The 20,645-nt window shown below is 31.8% G+C and overlaps 1 protein-coding gene across 3 annotated transcripts in view; it reads left to right on the top strand.

The window, feature by feature from the left end:
- The first annotated feature begins 481 nt into the window (after window positions 1-481).
- Window positions 482-20,645, top strand: part of LOC148619541 (sodium-independent sulfate anion transporter-like) — a 39,758-nt gene continuing 19,594 nt past the window's right edge. The window contains exons 1-3 of one of the 3 annotated variants that reach the window (XM_088579531.1): window positions 489-566; window positions 2,501-2,562; window positions 20,201-20,317. The gene's annotated coding sequence lies outside the window, so the exon portion shown is untranslated. Of the gene's footprint in view, window positions 567-2,500; window positions 2,563-15,624; window positions 15,646-20,200; window positions 20,318-20,645 lie in introns of those variants that run through there. The other 2 variants (XM_088579533.1, XM_088579532.1) reach the window with 2 other exon arrangements.

Here is a 20,645-nt window from a genome sequence, read left to right as displayed (position 1 = left end):
AATCAGATATCAGATATCTCTTAAATTTAATTTTTTTTGCAATATAGTATCGAAATCATTTTTTGTGTTCATAATAAATTGTAAGTTCTTAATTGTGTCGAAAACTAATATTGTGTCCACACTTACATCAACTGTTCAAGGTTTGACCACTGCAGTCATACAATGCAACACTGGGCAAAGCTTTTTACATGTATTACTTTATTGATACATTTAAAAAAATTCTAAAAAAAAAATAATTCCAAATGAAATAAGAACACACTTTTAGGAGACTGTCTGTAGCCTTAAGAATTTTCATTATATGTACAATGTACATGTATATACATCTCAACTTTTAAGAGAAGATGAAACATTTTTATCTAACTGTATGACTCATTATTTTTTATATGGGTCTTAATTTTCTAGAAAAAATTGGCACATGTGACATGTACGGTACATGTGTGCATGTTAATACTAAGTTATTATTTTTTTATTTGTAGGTACATTTACTGGGAAACATGCAGAGCACTTAGAGACAGAATGGTTAAATAAAGTTTCTTTGAAATTTTAGAGTTATCACCCTTTGAGTTGTAAGTACAAATGTATAGCTAAACATTAAAACCCTTTGTTGGAGATATAAAGCACATGTACAAAGAACTTGCTGCATTCTTTTAATCTTCTGTTAATTTAACTATTTACTAGTTAAATAACAAATGTATGTACAACTTAGCACTTGAGTTTGATGGACTGATTTTAACAGGGCAGGATTCTAAAGATAATCCGTGATGTATGTACTGTAATTTAAATTGAAGAAAAATGAACTACATTTTGTTAACACTCCTCATATTTTTTAAATAGTGCAGTACTTACTGCCATATAAAGCACAGCTCTTTTGGCCTTCTTCCAAAATTACATGTAACAGCACAGTGCCCATAGTGCATTCTAAATTTAATAAATTACCAATAGCACAATGTTAAGAAATAGTGCTGTGAAGTACAGCGCTTTAATGGCCTGGCGTCAGTTTCACAAAAAGTCGTAAGTGTTTATAAAATTGATCGTAAGTTATGACGTAACAATGCTATTTTCTGTTATGACGTTATTACTTACGATCAATTTTACACTTACGACTTTTTGTGAAACTGTCACCAGGGGAAACACTGTAATACAATCTTGTACATAGCAATGACTAATAGGATAATAAATTGGAGAGTGAAAAACCAAAATATGATCATGAGTGCCAAAGAATGCACAAGTTAAAGTAGTGAGTAGAACTTATTCCATGCATGATTTAAATCTGCAAGCATTCTTTGCATGAGTTACTGTAAATGTATTAATTTTCCCTATTTCACAGTGGACTGAGAAGCGTGAAAAATTGTACTCATGAAATTGTTTTTTTTAACACTATACACTAATAATTTTTTTAAACCACGAAAATTGATACATGCAAATATGCTCGCTTGACAGAATGTGAGAAAATTAGCCACCATGAAAATTAATACATTTACAGTATTTTATTTTAGTTATTCACAAATTGATTATCGTATTTATAGATTTTCTCCACCATGTATTACCATTTTCAGGATTAATTGTTAAAATTTGTGACAAGTGGATTGATATTAGTGTTGTGATGTTATGGTGGAGTCAGAGAGTGATATTACTAAATTTATTTCACAATGTGAATAATAAAAAATTATTACACAGGAAACATTCTTAAATCACTGCTATGTAAATAATAAATTTTGATCAGATGATTTGCTATATTTTTTTAACCAAATGATAGTTGTGCTGAATTTCTGACAGGATGTTAATATTATGTCCACTAGTGTCCTAGCGTCAATTTTGCTACAACAATTTTCTTATGAAAAATAATATTGCTGCACTGGATTTAAGGTTTGTCCTGGTATCATTTACTACAGGAATTTTTATTAAGTTTCAGCCATACTAGTGGAGGGCCCTTGGAATTTTTAACAATTATTTTGTTTCCTCAACTCCTCTGAGACCATTAAATTTCATTCAAATTATATAGGATTTGGCTGCAGCCGAGGTATTCTGTTTTCTTGGTTCTATAAATGACAAGTTGTAACATATGGAACAACATATTTAGGACTGATATAAATGCAATTATTTCGTAGATATGAAAAACATGTTTCCTAAATTGTACACAACCATACCCTTTTCACATACATGTATATAAAGTAAAATGGAAAGCATACATGTATGATTACCATATAATTTTTATTAACATTATTTTTCATGAATTCATTCAATAGTTTAAAACATATGTTTTCATAGTTGTTCATGTTTGTTCTAATCACATGAAAAACATATATTAACAAACGTTTTTTTTCATCTGTTCCACAAAACATATGACAAACATGTCACAATTTTTCTCTGATAATGTATCCTATTATACCAGTCTCTTCTTTAACGAATACAACTATGTATATATTATATCCTGCAAGGCAGCTGATATGTAATAAATTTTAATATTTATAATATTTTACTTGTTTTTATCATTAATAAGGTAGTCTATATCAAGTCTGAAGGACCTCCTGTGAGGTTTATAAGATAAGAGAACAAAAAAAGGTATGATATATGTATCTGCAACTATTTCTTACATGTACATGTTTTAACAAGAGAGAGCATGTACTTGTGAATTGTCCAGTTTAAAAAAAATGCTCATTATGCAGAAAGTTCTATGTTTATGCACAGGGGCTTGGTCCCACTATCAAATATGCACCCCCACTAGTATATAACCTATACAAGGGGGATCCCAGATTTGGGGGTGCCTCACTTCAACGCAATTATCACTTTTTACTGCTGAGCAATCACTTGACAAATGCTGATCTAATAAATAAACACAGGTATCACCATCAAATTCTTCTAATTAAATAAACACAATGATTTGAACATTCAAACTCCATGTTTCTACAATTGCTTTGACCGAGAGTGACTCCTAATCTGGGGTCACACTTGTATTGGTTACATGTATATACTAGTGGGGCTGCATATTTGATAGTGGAAGCAAGCCTTATGGTTCATGCTTGACTCTTGATTTGTCTCTGTCCATTCAGTATTTGTTTCTCAGTCACACTGATCTAAATGCATGAAAACACAGTCCTGGGACTGGCCAGTAGCCAAACATTTTTAGGGAATTTGGAGAGGGTTATTGGAAAAAATTCCATCAATGCCTAACAAATTTAAAGCTTGGTTTTAATGCTCTTTTTGCTTCCAAGATGGGTTTGTTGTAACCTTCTTCCCAATCTGTCTGGCTTTGTAGGAGTCTGTGGAATCTGTCTGGCTTTTTAGGGGCCTGTGGAATCTCTGGCTTTGTAGGGGCCTGTGGAATCTCTGCTTTGTAGGGGCCTGTGGAATCTCTGCTTTTTAGGGGCCTGTGGAATCTCTGGCTTTTTAGGGGCCTGTGGAATCTCTGGCTTTGTAGGGGCCTGTGGAATCTCTGCTTTGTAGGGGCCTGTGGAATCTCTGCTTTGTAGGGGCCTGTGGAATCTCTGGCTTTGTAGGGGCCTGTGGAATCTCTGCTTTGTAGGGGCCTGTGGAATCCTTTTTTATTCTCACTAAAACTCTTAGTATGTTTTCATTTTAATACTATGATTTATTTTTATAACTGATGGTTCTGTTTGATCCACTTTATTTTGACGAGAACTATATTAGATATGACAGTGAAAGCATCAAATGAATAGGTACTGCTGTGTTGCTTTTTTCTCTTACATGACCAGATGAGGATATTTTTTCTGATTTCATTTAAGGTTTCAAATAAAAAAAAGAAGAATACAGCATTGGTTTTCACTTTGTTGGTTCCATATGTACAAATTAACTTCATTCTTTTATTTTTAACATGACACTTGACATACAAGTTTTCCTTGGTTGCTTTCCTTAGTCCAGTCATGTCCCATGTGAGTTCACATTTGTATGTCTTTACTGCATCTTTTGTTTTCTGTCATTCTCTGCTTTCAAAACAGTTTAAAAAAAAAAAAGGAATCTTTGAAAATAGTTGTTTTACTTATTTATTCTCAGATCAGATAGTTTATGTTTTTGTTTGTTTTCCTGAAATCAAAATAAATTGGTCAGTCATGTGGGGGAGTATTATATTTTCATAACATGAAACTGGAGAAAATAACAAAAAAACAAAAGCTCTCTTCTTCAGTGCCTACTTCCAACGTTTTCATGAAAAAAGCAGCTTTTGTTGGTGATATTGAAGGAGTTACATCCCTTTAATGGCACTAGTTTTTGGGAGGGGGATGGCTGGGTGAACTACTTTTGTTGCATCTCTTAGCATATTTTACTGCTTTCATATTTTCTGCATAAATAGATTATTTGGTACTTTGATGTCATTTAAACAGATTTAATTTGCATTGGGTCATTTTATATTACCGTGATCACAATATGGTTTACAGGATGATATAGTTTATTTTTTTACAGATTTATTGTATTACATAATTTCACCCAGGTCAGTTTACACAGTTTACTTTAATGTAAGGTAGTTCTAAGTCAAGGTCAAGTTATATAGTACCAGTACTAGTCCCTGTCATTGGCAGGCAAATACTACAGCAATAAAAGAGACAATTATATGGCTTTGCTCATAGAAAGTCTGAAAATGTTTTTTTAAATCTTTTTACAACTTAAACTTTGTCCAAATTTACAAATGAAGTAGAATTCTAAGAGAATGAATTCAGGTTTTGTATGAGTAGATTTAAAATACAAAATGTTGCTGTTGCTTAAATCGAAATCCTCAGATATTTTATTTGAATTTTAAATTAGTTTTTGTTGTTTACTTTTATAAATTTAAAAGCAGAACTGCTACCAGCCCAAAATTAGCCTTGCCCTTGTTGATACTTACTTACTTAATAGATTTTCAAGTACTTTTATTCATTTTTTTTCTTGGCATGCTAAAACCAGAAATTCAAATATTTACTCCATCAGTAATATTTGGCCAGTACATATTTCTTATTAGTTTCAATCCTTGGTTAAAAACATTTTTTTGGTGAACCTTTCATTCCTTTCCTCCTTGACAATTTATGAAAGTATCGTGAAGACAATATTGATATACTAGTACTACACAGGCAAAATTATTTCACATGATTTTCACACAAATTCACATGACTTTCACATGAATTGAGCAAATAAACTAAGAGACAGACTTCACGTGAAATTCAGGTGAATGGAGCCTTAACGTGAAATTCACACGAATTGTTCACATGAAATTCATGTTTAGTGAATTTCACATGAAAATCATATTAATTCCATGTGAATTTCACATGAATTTCATGTGAAGCTCGATTAACATAAATTTCACGTGAAAAATATTTGCCTGTGTAATCTAGTTAATTGTTAACAAACATTACAGGTCTAGATTAAAATGGACACTTTCCTCAGCTCAGTTTGGCTGTAAACATATAATGCATATTGCTGAAAAAAGTAATTCTTTTTTGAGAGTCTGTTTGTCTATTTTTTCTTGGCAGAATTTTTTTTTTCCGAGACCTGATTATTGAAGGAACAATTATACGTATAGATCTTGACAGTATTTCTCAGTTCTGTTTATTTTACCCTACTGTCTAAGGTTACATACATGGAAACCAATGCCAAATGATAACTATGGTTGTTTTACATAATTTTCCACTTCAAAACAATTTTTTTCTCTAAAAACTAGAAAGGATGACACTCAAAACCAACATTCAAATGTAAACATAATATTTTGCATGATATTTACAAATCTATCTTATTTTCTACAAAAAAAGAATAAATTTTCTCTATGTGGGTTTTACAAACATAACAAACAAAACGTGATATTCTCAGCTATTGAAAGTTTGTTTAAATTTTCGTACAAAAACTAAAGTTCTTTATCGGTCAGTAGTTTATTTTGACAATTGTTGAAGAATGCTAACAAATTTCTGACAAGTCCTCATAGTTGTCAGGGACACTACTTGTATTTGAATGTGGGAAATGCATGGCACTGTCTTGCGGGACAAAAGATTTTTTTGGAGACCAATATCTGTTCAATATACAGTTGTGTAGTAAAATGTTTGTTCGACTGGGTATGACATTGAAATCTTGATGTCCATCAAATTTATAAAGCCAGGATTATAATGGCAAACTACTGTCCATCTGTCTGTCACGCATTAAAAATATTGAAGCAGTTTTCATGAAATTTTTTCAAACTGTGTATGTATATTTACCAGAGTTCCCTTCTTTTATAATCTTGTTATTTACTCTTCCTAAGTATAATACTTAATTCATACAAAAAGTTGAATTTTCCAGTTTTCAGACCATAACTCCCTTCTGAATTGATACTAAAATGCTTATTGGCAGTATATTTGTAATTGTACAGTGGCATTCAGGATATTCGCTGCTCATCTTCAGTCATATTTGTCAGATTTTCTGGACTCCTTTGGATTTATTCATTTAATAGCATCAATATTTTTTTGCTGAGTGACCCCATTTTTCTTTTCATAATTTCATTAAACACACCTGAAAATGTAATTTGAGAAGTTTTTATGAAATTCTTAGTTTTTTTTTCAGGGTCAAAACCTATTGAAAATCAAGAGTAATCCTAATTTCCTACCAAAATTTTGAATGCTTATATCCATGATATCTCGAAAACCATTTTTTTTCTATTCATAAAGATCTTCCCAACCATTTGATATCCTTGTTATTTTAAACAGAGCAGTTTGAAATATGAATAAAATCTAACAGATACTTTATTTTCTTTCAAACTAAACTGAGATCTAGGACATAGAAAATGAATCATTTTAAATTAGATAATAGAATGGCTTTTCACTTTCCAATTTTAGTAATATCCTAACCATAGATTTTTTTAGACCAAATACTAGTATTCCCTGCTGCTTTTGAAAAGAACTGGGTAATCCAGGTAAAGAAATGGTCAGAATGTTTAGAGGCAAATTTGAAGGCACATAATGCACGCATTACCATCCATTAAAGAAAATTGACAGAAAAGGGCAGGGGCTCATAAAACTGATCAAAAATGGACAGGACATGTGCACCCTCCAAAACCATCTGTAGAGAACATTAATAATATACCTATAACTGACATCAGAAAGTTTACCATATAGAATTGAACTTCAATAACTGGGGTAAAGGACCATGGTAGTTTATCACTGTATATTGGTTGGTAGAATGGCAATACACATTCCAGCTTTAGTTGTTCCTAACCATGGATTAATGAATATCATTAATATCCTTTTGTGACAATCCATCTTGTGACTGACCTCCTAGGGGTGAAGAAGTGTTCAGGGACCAGGATGAAAAATGACCTTAATTCTGGATGGAATTATTAAAAATGATGATAAAGTTAAGACATGGTGGTTACTGAAAAATTCATATCTCAAAACATTGTCTCATAAGAATCATGATATTTGGGTCATCTTGAGGTTATAACACCATGTCCAAATCTGAAGACATTAATGAATTAGTTTTGTTTTTATTTAACTTTACAAGACTTACTCACAATGTATTATTTCTAATGAGAAACATTGGGATATTTGTACCAAAATTTACTTTTTTACAAGCAAACATCTTAAAATATAAACGTAGGCTTGATGGACACCATATTGAAGGTTCAGTGTGTTAAGAAGGTGAAGGGTGGAGTGTGAGGGTATAAGTTGTGATCAATCAACATTTGTGAGATGTTTTTTTTATTTTCTTTATTTTAAGACTGGCAAAGGTTGGGCCATATGATACACTTGTTTGAAGGTTTGAAGAATGCATTTCTTACACATTTTCAAGCATTTCAAGTGCTTTAGTTGTTCTTATACTTATACTTTCTCAAGCTACTTCAAAATAACATTTTCCCTTTATGATAAAAACAAATATTATTTAATTAATCTCGAAACTCATTTGCCAAACATGCTATCTAAAGTGCATCTTAGAAGGGAGTATTAACAGGGGTACTCCATCCCCTCTTCCCTCCTCTAGGCCACTGCCTCCCACCCTCCTGGCCACTGCTTCCTGACTCCTTTCATTTTACCCCCAGTTATTGTTCCCAACCATATTCCCTGCATCCTGTATTTTTCAATCCCTGATCCTAGCCCCTTTACCATCATTCCCGAAACCTTTAACCACTGATTTCTGTCTACTTCTCCCTGTATCTCCATCCTCTCTGACCACCCTCCCATCTTATATTGCAAGTTTCAAACTTGTTGATTTGCAGGTTATGAAATTCCTATTTTCTACCATTAAATGGGTGATCCTTATTTCCCTATCTGGTTCTTTGATATGTTCTCTTTTGTTTTAGATTTGCTACTTTGTCATTTTTTGTCTACCTTGTGTTGTTTCTATTGATAATGATGAGGAAACACTTTGTATTATATCACTGTAATAAGTGATGATACAATATTATTGACTGGTCATAAGACATATCACCATCTGTTACTGAGGTTGTTCAATGATCTGTATATTTTATATGAGATCTTTTTTATTTAAATAATTCAGCAATAAAAGATTTGGATAAATTCGACAGTTTTGTAAGTATTTTTTTGTAGTTTGAACTTCTTACATTTATTTTGCTGCAATGTCCACAAACATTTAGATACCAACCATGGTGATTGGAGATCTTGAATATGAATCTTGGCAGTATCTGGTATTATCATTTTTGGGAGACTCAGTTATTTCCTCTTGATATGGTAAAAAAAAATCATGCAAGCTTTAGCGAGCATGGTAAATCTTAATTTTATCAGAGAAATAATTTAAATCAAGAATAGGCTGAAGAAGAATTAGTTTAATTAGAAATCTGTAGAAAACTCAAAAATGTAAAAAGGCGGGAAAAGTCTTGCAGAAATTTAACCGCCACCTGGTGGTTCAAATGTCATAAAGTCACATGCATTTTTAATCAAGGGCTTAGAATGGAAGAAATATTTTAAACCAGTGGACAAAATATTCAGAATAATCAAGTCATCTGGGCCTTCATCTGAAAATAAATTGTCAGTGTTTTTTAATCGCAACTCTTCTAAAACTACTGAAACTGTTTTTAATGAAATAAAGTAGAAACAGTGGCGGATCCAGAGTTTTAGGTTTGGGGGCCCCAAAAAAATTTTCTTAACAGGATCAGGGTGAAAATCATGAAGTGATCCAAATTTGCTAGTGGGGTTTGGGGGCATCCCCCCCCCAAAGAAAATTTTGAAATATTAAACCTGAAATTCTACATTCTGAGGGTATTGTGAAAAATTTTTGAACAATTTTTAAAAATTGCAATTTTCTTCGAAAGGGGGGGTGGGGCTGGGCCTTCAGGGCCCCTGGATCCCCCATTGGAAAGCAAGGTATCAAAAACAAATACATGTGGTACATGTAGCCTTTCTATAGCACTCTGTGGTTTATGGATTAACAGGTGTTTCTTTGTTACTTATTGAAGCTCGATTTTTAATAATACTTCAATAAATTTTTCATAACCTTTTATTTATTTCATGGTACGTGGAGACATAGGATTTTGCAGGTCAAAAACAAACTTTAATTTAATAGGAAGCTTGATACAAAAAGTTGATTGACATCCCATGGCTTAATAAAGTAATTCCCATTGCCATTTTTTGCAACTTTACATGACAACGACATTGTACAGCTTTATGACGTAAATTTTATGTTTACATTTGATGTCATTGCCCTTTTATATGCATATAAGATAACCTTTGAAAATATAGAAGGCACATGTTTTTGTAGGACGACTGATCTGTTCAAACTTATTTCCTCTTTAAAGTCAGATGTCAGCTTAAATTAAATTAGATCATCAGATCTATTAGTCCATTTTTAAAGTGAAATCGTTACCACGTTACTGTAACTTTTTACAGTTTTTTTTATAGTTTAAATCAAATGTTCAAGCTGTATATATCCTAAAAAGTACAAATCAAAATGAATTGTCTATGCAATACTGATATTTATTTTTCTCAGTTTATAATATGCTGCTTTGGAAAATTCATTAGGGTCTTGCAGACATGTATAATAAGAAAAAAATGCTGCTGGTATGGTAGTACTGACAGTGACTAATCAGATATGTATACAGACAGACAGTCTGTTCTTGGAGTGAAATAGCCTAGAAAATATACTCCTAATATGATGACTTGGGAAAGATATTGGTAATCAGAGATTGTTTTTTTTTTAAAGCAGTAATTTCAATGTACATTTTTGTATAAAAATTTATTTTGAATAGCAGATATTCACTATCTATAACAATAATGTTTGTATAAACAAAATGATATTTTTATCAGTAAGAACCTCTAAATATTTTACCATGCAAGAGCCTGTAGTTATAATTATTATGTAACTTTATGGTCATTGAAAATTTTATATGAACACTGGAATTAAATTTTCTAAAGATGCATTACCTTAAACTCGTGTTTTTTATAAAAAAAAATTAGTTTTGATAAAATTTCCTTCTTTTTTTTGTTGTAGTAACATTTTTTGGACAAGATTTTTTCTGGAACATTTTTCAGATATTTTCTATTCAGAAGTAAGTCAGCAATCTTAGATTAAATTTTATGACTTCAAAATGTTGGGCCAATTAAAACCCCTCATATCTTTATTTCAACCACATTTTCGTAATTGAGATATTCTTGACAACCTTGACCCATACTACATGTATTTACTTTCACCGCAAATCATTCAGGAAATATTTATGACTTTGGTAGAGAACTCTCAGATTTGTAGACAAAGTGAAGTAAATGGAGATACATGGTACTGTAAATTTAACATCAAAGCCCAGATCAAAGAAAGGATAGGTAGCCCTCGATCTTGGAGACAAACACTACTGCATGACGATTTGTGGGTGCACTTGTCTTCTGGTGATAAGAAAATGGGTTGAGTGGTTCTTTGTTCAGAATCTGATCAGATATGAATTGCAGAATTTTTTTTATTTACATGTATATATAAAATAAGTTTTTTTCGTCTTCTCTGTATTGAATATATGAAAACTGTAAACAAATGTTTGGTTGACTTTGAAAATCTTAGCTGTCAATTTCATCTTACATCTAGGTTTATGTTGACAGTCAGCAATGTTATAATTTATATTTTGATACATATGCTAACAAAAAATACTCCAACAACCACATTTTTAATCTTAAAGCAAACTTTTCTAACATGTGCTGTATATTCACCTCTAAGATATTGTGTATCTTGATATTTTTGTAGGGTTGTAATTTTGTCTTGTATGATAAAGTAATTTTTTGACCTCTTCCCCATGACTTTTCCGGAGGTAGATAGTGATCATTGTGTCCCTCTATTTATCTATCTCTACTTTCAACCACTTTTTAGCTCACCTGGCCAAAGGCCATGTGAGCTATTGCCATCACTTGGAGTCCGTCGTCGTCCATCGTCGTTAACAATTATACAAAACTCTTCTCCTCTGAAACTACTTGACTGATTAGAACCAAACTTGGTATAAATGTTTCTTTGGGTATCCTGCATAGAATTGATGTGGAGATTTTTGATTCGTCGAAAAACATGGCTGCCGTTACTAAAAATAGAACATAGGGGTCGGACAGCAGATTTTTGCATATATCTCCAAAACCATTAGGTTTAGCTACACTTTGACACAGGGAAAAGTGTTTAGCATGATGAGATCTATTTCTTGTCATATTTTGGTTTTAATCCATTAAGCCATGTTGGAGTTACTGCCCTTTTTCAACCATTTTTGCCATTTTTAATGTTATTTCTTTCAAAAATCCTCTCCTCTGATACTACTTAATCAATTGAAACCAAACTTGGTATGAATGTTCCTTGGGTTATCCTGCATAGAACTGATGTGGGGATTTTTGATCCATCAAAAAACTTGGCTGCTGTTACTAAAAATAGAACATAGGGGTCAGACAGTAGTTTTTCACATATATCTCCAAAACCGTTCAATTGCTGAAATTATCCTTATTATTAGGACTACAAAAGTCTTCAGGGATAAAAGTTGTCAGATGACTCCTTGTAAGAGTTATTGCCCTTGAAAGGGGAAAAATGACTTTTTATGACAGTTTTTAGTCAATATCTTGAAAACTATGATAGATTGAAAGAAACTTTCAATTGTTGAAATGATCCTTATGATAAGCCCTACTAAAGTCTACTTGAGTGAAAAAGTGTTGGACAACTTCTTGTTAAATTCATTGCCTTTGAAAGGCAAAATTCAACCAGGTGGGTGATTCAGGCTCCTAGGAGCCTCTTGTTTGGTTACGGTTTTTTCTTCAACCACGGCCACTTGATTTTTGACATAAGCTTTATGTAAGTACGGTTGTATCATGGGATTCAAATTTTGACTGAAGTGACATGAACCGCCTATATGACAACTTCGTATATATTTTAATGAGGTAGACTTAGGTTAAGGGATGTAACTCTTGAAATCAGTGATATGTTTGTATCATATTCCATTTTATCAAAGCCTTTAAGCTTTCATTTGAAACAGAATGAAATCAATCCAAGTTACTTACATGCTTACATGAGATTGATGTAAAAAGCTGAATACAAACATTTCAATGATTTGTAAGAGTTGTGGCCCTTACCCTAGGTCTACCTCCTTTACCATATGGTTACTAGGAATAGGAGCAAGGGAGTTGTTGTCACAGTATTCTTTGTTTCAAAAGATGAAAAGAAGTTCCTCTAATACTTGCTCCATACTTACGTAGAGTCAGAAGATTATTTTGGCCACCTATAACAGTATTTTTGAACCTTGACAGAATATGGCTTCATGGGAAATTATATTTATTGCTGGTTTAATGAAATTAATAAATAATTAACATCAATTAATTGTTAGATGGGTCAGAAATAATAGATATTTAGAAAAACACATGGGTAAAGACCAAAGCATAGTAGGGTTTCAACTTTGCTTGGGGAACCAATTTTTGTCACTTCTTCATAATTAAAAAAAAATGCTCATTTTTTAGAGTAAATCAATAAAAATACTGGTTAAATGAATCTTACAAAAGCACACACAACTCCAACATTAGATAAAAAAAAGAATAATTCAAGGGTTTAAATTGATTTTAAAATCACAAAACAAGCTCATTATTTTTCATAAATCAAACTACAAAATCTATTGTGAAAAGAAAATATCTGATTCTACCATTTAATGAGGATGATATTGTTTCAAAATGAGAAATTATGACCAAAATCACATCAATAGTACTGTTGTATAGTTCAGCCCTTATTTTAGAATAAATAAATAGTATTACATGTAAAAGTAAAAAAAAGAGGGTTGCCAAAATGAGAATCGGTGAATATGGTCCCCCAACTCTGCTGTAAGTAAAGGAAACTGTTGTATTAGCCAATAAATATCATTGCAGGTCACCTGGTCATAGTTGGATATGGGCACCCATGACTTTCCTATTATAGGTGAAAAAATAGGGTTGCTGACTGGAAGTTGGAGTGTGCTTATACAGCAGAGTGTGATTGCTCCAATTATCAACCAATTTATCAATGTGATGGGTGCTAAGATCAGAAACAAGAAATTTAGAGTATTGAAAGCTAAAATCAAAAACTTGTTTAGCAGTGTGTGTGTGTGTGCTAGAAAGTGGAGTATGGAATGCTGAAATTAGAAACCAGTATAACAGAGTGCAAGTTTTTAAATTAGCTACCAGTATATCATTGTTTGAGTGTTAAAATAATAAACAAGTATAGCAGTGCAAAAAATCCTGAGTGTGATTACTAAATCAGAAACTAGTATAACAGAGTGTGAGTGTTGAAATTAGAAACCAGTATAGCAAAGTGTGAGTGTTGAAATTAGAAACCAGTATAGCAAAGTGTGAGTGTTGAAATTAGAAACCAGTATAGCAGAGTGTTACATAAAAGAAAAGAGTTTGGCACCCATAAGCATGCATCCTACAATCCAGTATAGTAAATAGTTCATGTATTATCTTAGTATTGATCTATTATCTCATATTGTTTTGTTCTTACAAGAGGTATAGCCTTTCCTCCTTCAGCATGTTAGATGTCAAAGATTAATTTCAATATTGGTCTGGCATTGTGTACAATATTTGGCATAATTAGGGGTAAAAAATTCAAGGCTTGAAATGAAAATAAGAGAAATTGCTTGCAGTGTATACGTTTCCAAATTTAGAAAATTTGAAGGACCCACAAGAATAAAATTGGCTTATTTCTTCAAGGTGTGTGCAAAAATAGAAATTTTATCTCACATTCCTTGTTGAAAAAAACATTGCATTACATAGTGTGGCAAATATTTGAATGAATATTGGAACAAGGCACCAGTTTTTTCAAGAAAACTGTCTTATTATTGTGACATTGTCTTGTTGACAGCTGGTTATACTTATCCTTGAAATAACGCAAGGTCAGTCAGTGATTGCTTGTTGGAGCCATTTCATAATTGAACTCTAATATTGTAAATCTGTGTTGTTTTTACTGCGATCATCATATAATACTTGTAGCTGAATTTTACAGAGTGAACTACAGCTGTTTGATGATTTTGTTGGTGAAAAATGTCATAACATATGAAACTATTGTGAAAAAGATATGTGCTATCATCACTAATTGTTTCTGTTCAGCTTTTTCTGAAATCAGTCATCCATTTATTGTGGAATGGCTAAAATGTCAATTTCAGAGACATTTTAAAGTTCAATTGTAAACAATCAGTATTGCAAATATGTTGAAGTGGTGTTCATTCTTTGCTTTAATGCTAGAAACAACTACAAAAAAAGCAGAAAATAGTTTGAATCAGATTCTACATTATTAAACACTTTTATTTTGTATCCTGGACAATGTTGCTAAGTGTTTCAATTTGATCTCCTCCATTGAAATGTGGAGGTTAGGTCAGTGTTTAACTCTGTGTCTCAATATTTTGTATTTGTTAACACCTTAATTTAAGACAAAAATTTCAAAGAAATTGTTTGTTTATTTGCTGTATTTAGAAATTTTCACTCCCATGAAGTTTTAAATAGGCTAATTTTACTATTACAAATCTTGGAATAGAAATAATCTCACATTTCTGGTTGGAACAAATATTAAAATGATTGTTATGTAATTTTAAATGATTATTAATGTAGATTATACCACATGTCATGTCATTTCACTTGTCAGTATATTGAACTAAAAGAAATTTGTCAGTAGGACTCATGCTAAAAATGATGTTTTTTAGGGCAATGTAATTTCTTAATTTACTATGCCCATCAATGTGGATATTGATTTTTCAGACAATTTACAGACTACAGTAAAATATTACTGAGATGGCTGATTAAGGCACACTATTTGCTAGATGTGACTCTGCTTTATACAGTATGCTTGACAAAAATCAGGGACTTCATACCCCATCAGACTCATGGCCTCAGTTTTTTTTTTTTTTTATAAATTTACAATATTTTCATTGATTAAGGCTTTACTCTTGGGGAACACTTTATTGAACTCATACAAAAAAAAATATATGCATCAACAATTGTATACTTGTTGACTGTTGACTGAAATTGTTTTGAAATTTAAAGAATGTCCTCTTCTAGGATAAAAAATGTAGAGAAACATTCAATGCATTTAATGTTTCAGGATATAAGGTAAATCTTGATTGTTTTGTGATTTAATAACAAAATGACATTCTATAATGTTGTCATCAAAACTGACTATCAATTGGCTGTTATCATCTATAATCAATTGTGGAATTTGATAACTGGATTGACAATGTAGACCAACAACGAAGGAAATAGATGCAGGGGACAATTTTCACATTTACAGGTAAACAGGTGATTAGGTGAAGTCTGGGTGTGGAAATTGGATATTGTAATGTTTGGGGGGATTGCTGACAAATGGTGTGGTAGGGTGTTCTTGGTTGGGAAGAGTACTGTTGAAAATAAGTTGTATGCTGAAGAAATGGGTACAAGAGATAATTAATTATTGAGGTTATTATCTGAAGTATGGGTGTGTTAAGTGGAAATTGTGTTGTGTTAATTGATGTATGATGCTGGTATGTTTTTGGTTGTGTTAATTGACTTATGGTGCGAATATGTTTTTGGTTGTGTTAATTGACATGTGATGCTGGTATGTTTTTGGTTGTGTTAATTGACATGTGATGCTGGTATGTTTTTGGTTGTGTCAATTGACTTATGATGCTAGTATGTTTTTGGTTGTGTTAATTGACATATGATGCTGGTATATTTTTGGTTGATAAATAGTATTATGAAGTAAGGTTTCATGAGACAATTTTCACCTGTAAATATCAAAATGTGATTAGTGGTCCTCTTAGTTAATTTGGGGTACTGTTATGGGAAAAAAAAACATAACGATGGTTAGTCTACTTTAAAAAAACAAGTATTGGTTGTAAATATAAGTGAGCAGGAAGTCTATCTGTCTGTAAAGGAACAAAATGATTTACTGATGTCTCATTTTATCTGCTGCTTGTGTTAACTATTTTTATCTCCTCATGTACTACATGTATCTGACTGTAGATATATATTGTGTTATCAAGTAGGAGGAGTGTATTAAAGGAAATTGTGGCGGCATTTAATTTTTAGCATTGGTGCTGTATTGCTGATTTAAAGTTTTATGAGTAAATTAGACTGCCATTGAAAGTACAAAAACATGATTAAATCAAAGATTGAAGTCTTCAAAGTTGCTAATTGTCAAATATTTTATGCCACTGATTTTGGCTTGCTTGCAATATCCAAGCAAATTCAATGCTCTACTAAACTTAACTCCAAATCAATGAGTGATTTTCTCATTTTCAACATAAACCCTGGCGTAGATATATGTATGGAATTGCTTCAGAATTAGAAAATTACAAATTTTAGTGAGCTGAAACTTGAAGATTTTAGGTCAATTGAAAATATACATTCATGTTCTTTTCCATTTCACATCTTTTGACATCTTGTACATTTGTACATTACTAGCAAAATAAGTGTATTCCTTTTTTAGCTCATGTGGCCAAAGGCCATGTGAGCTATTGTCATCACTTGGCGTCCGTCGTCTTCGTCGTTGTCCGTCATCTGTCATTGTCGTCATCTGTCGTCGTCGTCATTAACAATTATACAAAACTCTTCTCCTCTGAAACTACTTGACCAGTTGAAACCAAACGTGGTATAAATGTTTCTTGGTGTATCCTGCATAGAACTGATGTGAGGATTTTTGATTCGTCGAAAAACATGGCTGCCATTACTAAAAATAGAAAATAGGGGTCAGACAGTAGTTTTTCACATATATCTCCTAAACCATTAGGTTAAGCTAAATTCTGACATGGGTAAAAGTGTTTAGCATGATGAGATCTATCTCTGTTAAAATTTTGGTTTTAATTCGTTCAGCCATATTAGAGTTATTGTCCTTTTTCAATGATTTTTGCCAATTTTAATGTTTTTTCTTTCAAAAATCTTCTCCTTTGACACTACTTAACCAATTGAATGTTCTTTGGGGTATCCTGCATAGAACTGGGTTGGGGATTTTGATTCTGTCAAAAAACATGGCTGCCATTACTAAAAATAGAACATAGGGGTCAGTCAGTAGTTTTTCTCCAAAACTTTTAGGTTTAGCCAAATTCTTTCAATGGCTGAAATTATCCTTAATGTAAGGCCTAAAAAAGTCTCAAGGGGTAAAAGTTGTCAGATGACTCCTTGTAAGAGTTATTGCCCTTGAATGGTAAAAAATTACCAGGTGAGTGATTCAGGCTCCTGGGAGCCTCTTGTTTGAAAATATACTTTTAGAATGTTTTAAAATCTAATGTTGGTTTTAAAACCTCATTACTGATTGTGTTGTAATGTTTTAAATGTAACTTTTGAACTTTGAACTTTGTTGTGTAACGCAAGTTTGTTAATTTGCTAAGATCCACCAACTTCAAGCGAAGTTGTGATATGCTCTGTTTAAAATCAGGTGACTTCATAACCATGGTGACCTGAATGTTTCTCAATCAAAAGAACTTGGAAATTAGTTGTTTATAACAGGAAGTTCAATGCTAACCAATCATTTTATCTTTTAATGTAAACTTCCCACTCTCTTACAAGTAAAAACACACGTAGAACATATGTACATGTATGGTATTTAAGAGGTATGTTTTGATCGTGTATGAAGCTAGAATTGACAGTTCTGTGGCACCAATCGGCAACATAAACATGGTGCAGTAATATATAATTATGCAAATTATATATGAATATACAGTACTGAAATTATGAGTGCAAGAAGGCGCTAACAATATTAGTGACTTAAAAAGAGACCTTGGCTCAGCATCCAATAAGGAGGAAGACCTCAAACTCCTTTTGGCCCATATTAAAAAAAAAAGAAAAATTCCATTCCAATTCCTTCCATGGAAATATTGTCAAAATATTGTACCTTTAGTATCCTTGCAGATAACCCTTTCGCTTTGTTTGGAAATCTTCTGTTTATAGCTAATCTTAAAATTTGTTCTAAAAATAGATTTAGAGGAACTTGCCAAAATACTGGTGAACAGGCATGCAATTTTATTCCAGCATGTCATGAATAAAACACATTTTCTAATCATAAGCTTATACATGTCTATTTCTTTTATAAATGTTCAATTACTGTAAAACTTGGAGAAAATTATTATTTGCAAAGACTTTCGTAGGTATTTGATATTACTCATTTTTTTCGTTTTTTAACCACAACTCCGGAAATTTTTATGATGTGGTCATATTATTTTTAGCCCTGATGTCACCTTTTCTCCTCTGCCACATCTTTCATGCATAAAATAGGAGATAAAATCATATGGGGAAATTTGGAAACATTGATGAATCACGAGGGGAAAAGCATGTGACAAAGATATTGACACGGCCTCAGCTTTGAATGTTGAGTCACGCTAATTTCTTCAGGTCTTTATGTGTTTTTATAAAGGTACTTACTATTATATGTTTATTTTCTTCTTCTATTTTTAGAAATGAAAATGACCATTTAATTACAAAAGCTTGCACAATGGTAACAATCATTTATTTATTTCCTAGGTTTGTTGACAACATGTTCTATGATTTTTAAATGGTCCAGTAAACCAGATGTTTAAATCAAGGCATGATTTTCATTATATTATGTGTATTGAGGAGTCATCTGTTTACAGTCAAGTTTAAAATTGACCAATATTAGGATACTCAAAATAACAACACCCTGGGGTCAAATATATTGGTCATCAAATTTATGAATGAACTTACATGTCTATGTGGGCATCTTGTACTTTTATATATTGTACCTTTTTCATATTCAGCCCCCTCCTTTAACACCTTAAAAAAGAAAAAAAAAGAATTAAATTAAAAAAATAGGAAATCCCATGAAATATAATGATAAAAGAAATGAATAAAATCAAATAATAATAGGAAGGAGTGAATAACGAGTGCCGAAGAACGCATAGATTTAACGAGTGTGCGGAACTTGTTCCGCAAATGAGTTAAATCTTACTGTGTTCTTGGCATGAGTGATCATATTTTGGTTATTCATGATAACCAATTGATTATCCTATTTATTATATAGATTTCCTCGATTATTTGTTGCTATTTTCAACATAAATTTCAAATTTTGTGAATGGCAGATTGATTTCAAAGTTGTGATGTTTTGGCGGAAGAAAGTCCGAGAGTGAAATTACTGAATTTATTTCACAGTGTGAATTATCGAAATTTATTTCACTGGGAACATTCGATAAAACACTGCTATCTATATAATAAAATAAAATAAAGTTGGAAAGTTTGAATGAAAATCAATGTAGATTTCTTCTTCAAAATTACGTAGATTAAGTCTGAAAAGTTTACTCTATTTGAAACATTCCTTGGATAAAATATAAAAATTAACGTTTTCAATCTTATCACATGATTTAGCTGGAAGAAAGAATTTTTTCCTAAATTTAGGAGCAAAAAGTAGAACACACTAACTACTAGATTTTAACATTATGGTACAATATTCAGAACAAAACATATGTCTCATTAGATCACTTACATATGTGTTTAAATTATGTGTCTCTCCTTTTTATTTTATTTGTTAGCTTGCAACATGAATCACTGGAGAAAGGTTCAAATTTCAAAGATAAAACAACCAACAAATAATAGGATTTCTTAATCTCCTCAGCAAACTTATAACTGCTTCCTGGTGTACTTGGCAAGCTTAGGGAGAATATGAAAAATCCACAGGGCAAACTTAAAGCATGTTGCATATTTTAAATCTATGAAGCTGTTTAATGTGCTAATTAGCATACAAGACAGATTTTAGTGCTGAGTGTTGCAGACATACAAACCCTTTGAAATAGCCAATATCCCTTTGCATCTAAAATTATATTATAATATGGCTTATAGATAATCTTTCTTTTCAATTTCAGATACTAGTAGTATTAGAGAGTTATCTCCTTCTGTGTAAGGTCAGACATGGTATAGAGCAGATGTAAGGTACTTGGTGCTGAATTATACTTACCAAAGGCCATATTACTTAATGAATTGTAGGTATAATCTGCTTAATCAGATTTCATTGTCATGTCATATTAAGAACCATTAAAAGAACCAGCATTCTGTTTAATTGTTTCATAATTTAAAAAGAAAACAATTGATTCAAACTTATTCATTTATTTAGTAGCAAAAGGTAGAATGTATTATGTGCTAGATATTGACATTGAAATACACATTTCAGTAGGCATGTTTTAATTGTAGTATGCCTTGGAATGGTTAAATACAGTGACAATTATCTTACAGAAATATTATGTAGGTTACCAAGGTAACTACATGTTATAATAAAATGGTCTAGATATCAAGTTATTCAGTCAGTTCATT

The sequence above is a fragment of the Perna viridis genome, chromosome 4 (assembly GCF_037379345.1).
Source record: "Perna viridis isolate PV_CMFRI_1.1 ecotype Kerala chromosome 4, ASM3737934v1, whole genome shotgun sequence".
Lineage (NCBI taxonomy): Eukaryota > Metazoa > Mollusca > Bivalvia > Mytilida > Mytilidae > Perna > Perna viridis.
Note: the sequence above shows the minus strand (reverse complement) of the source record. Positions and strands in the feature narration are given on the sequence as shown.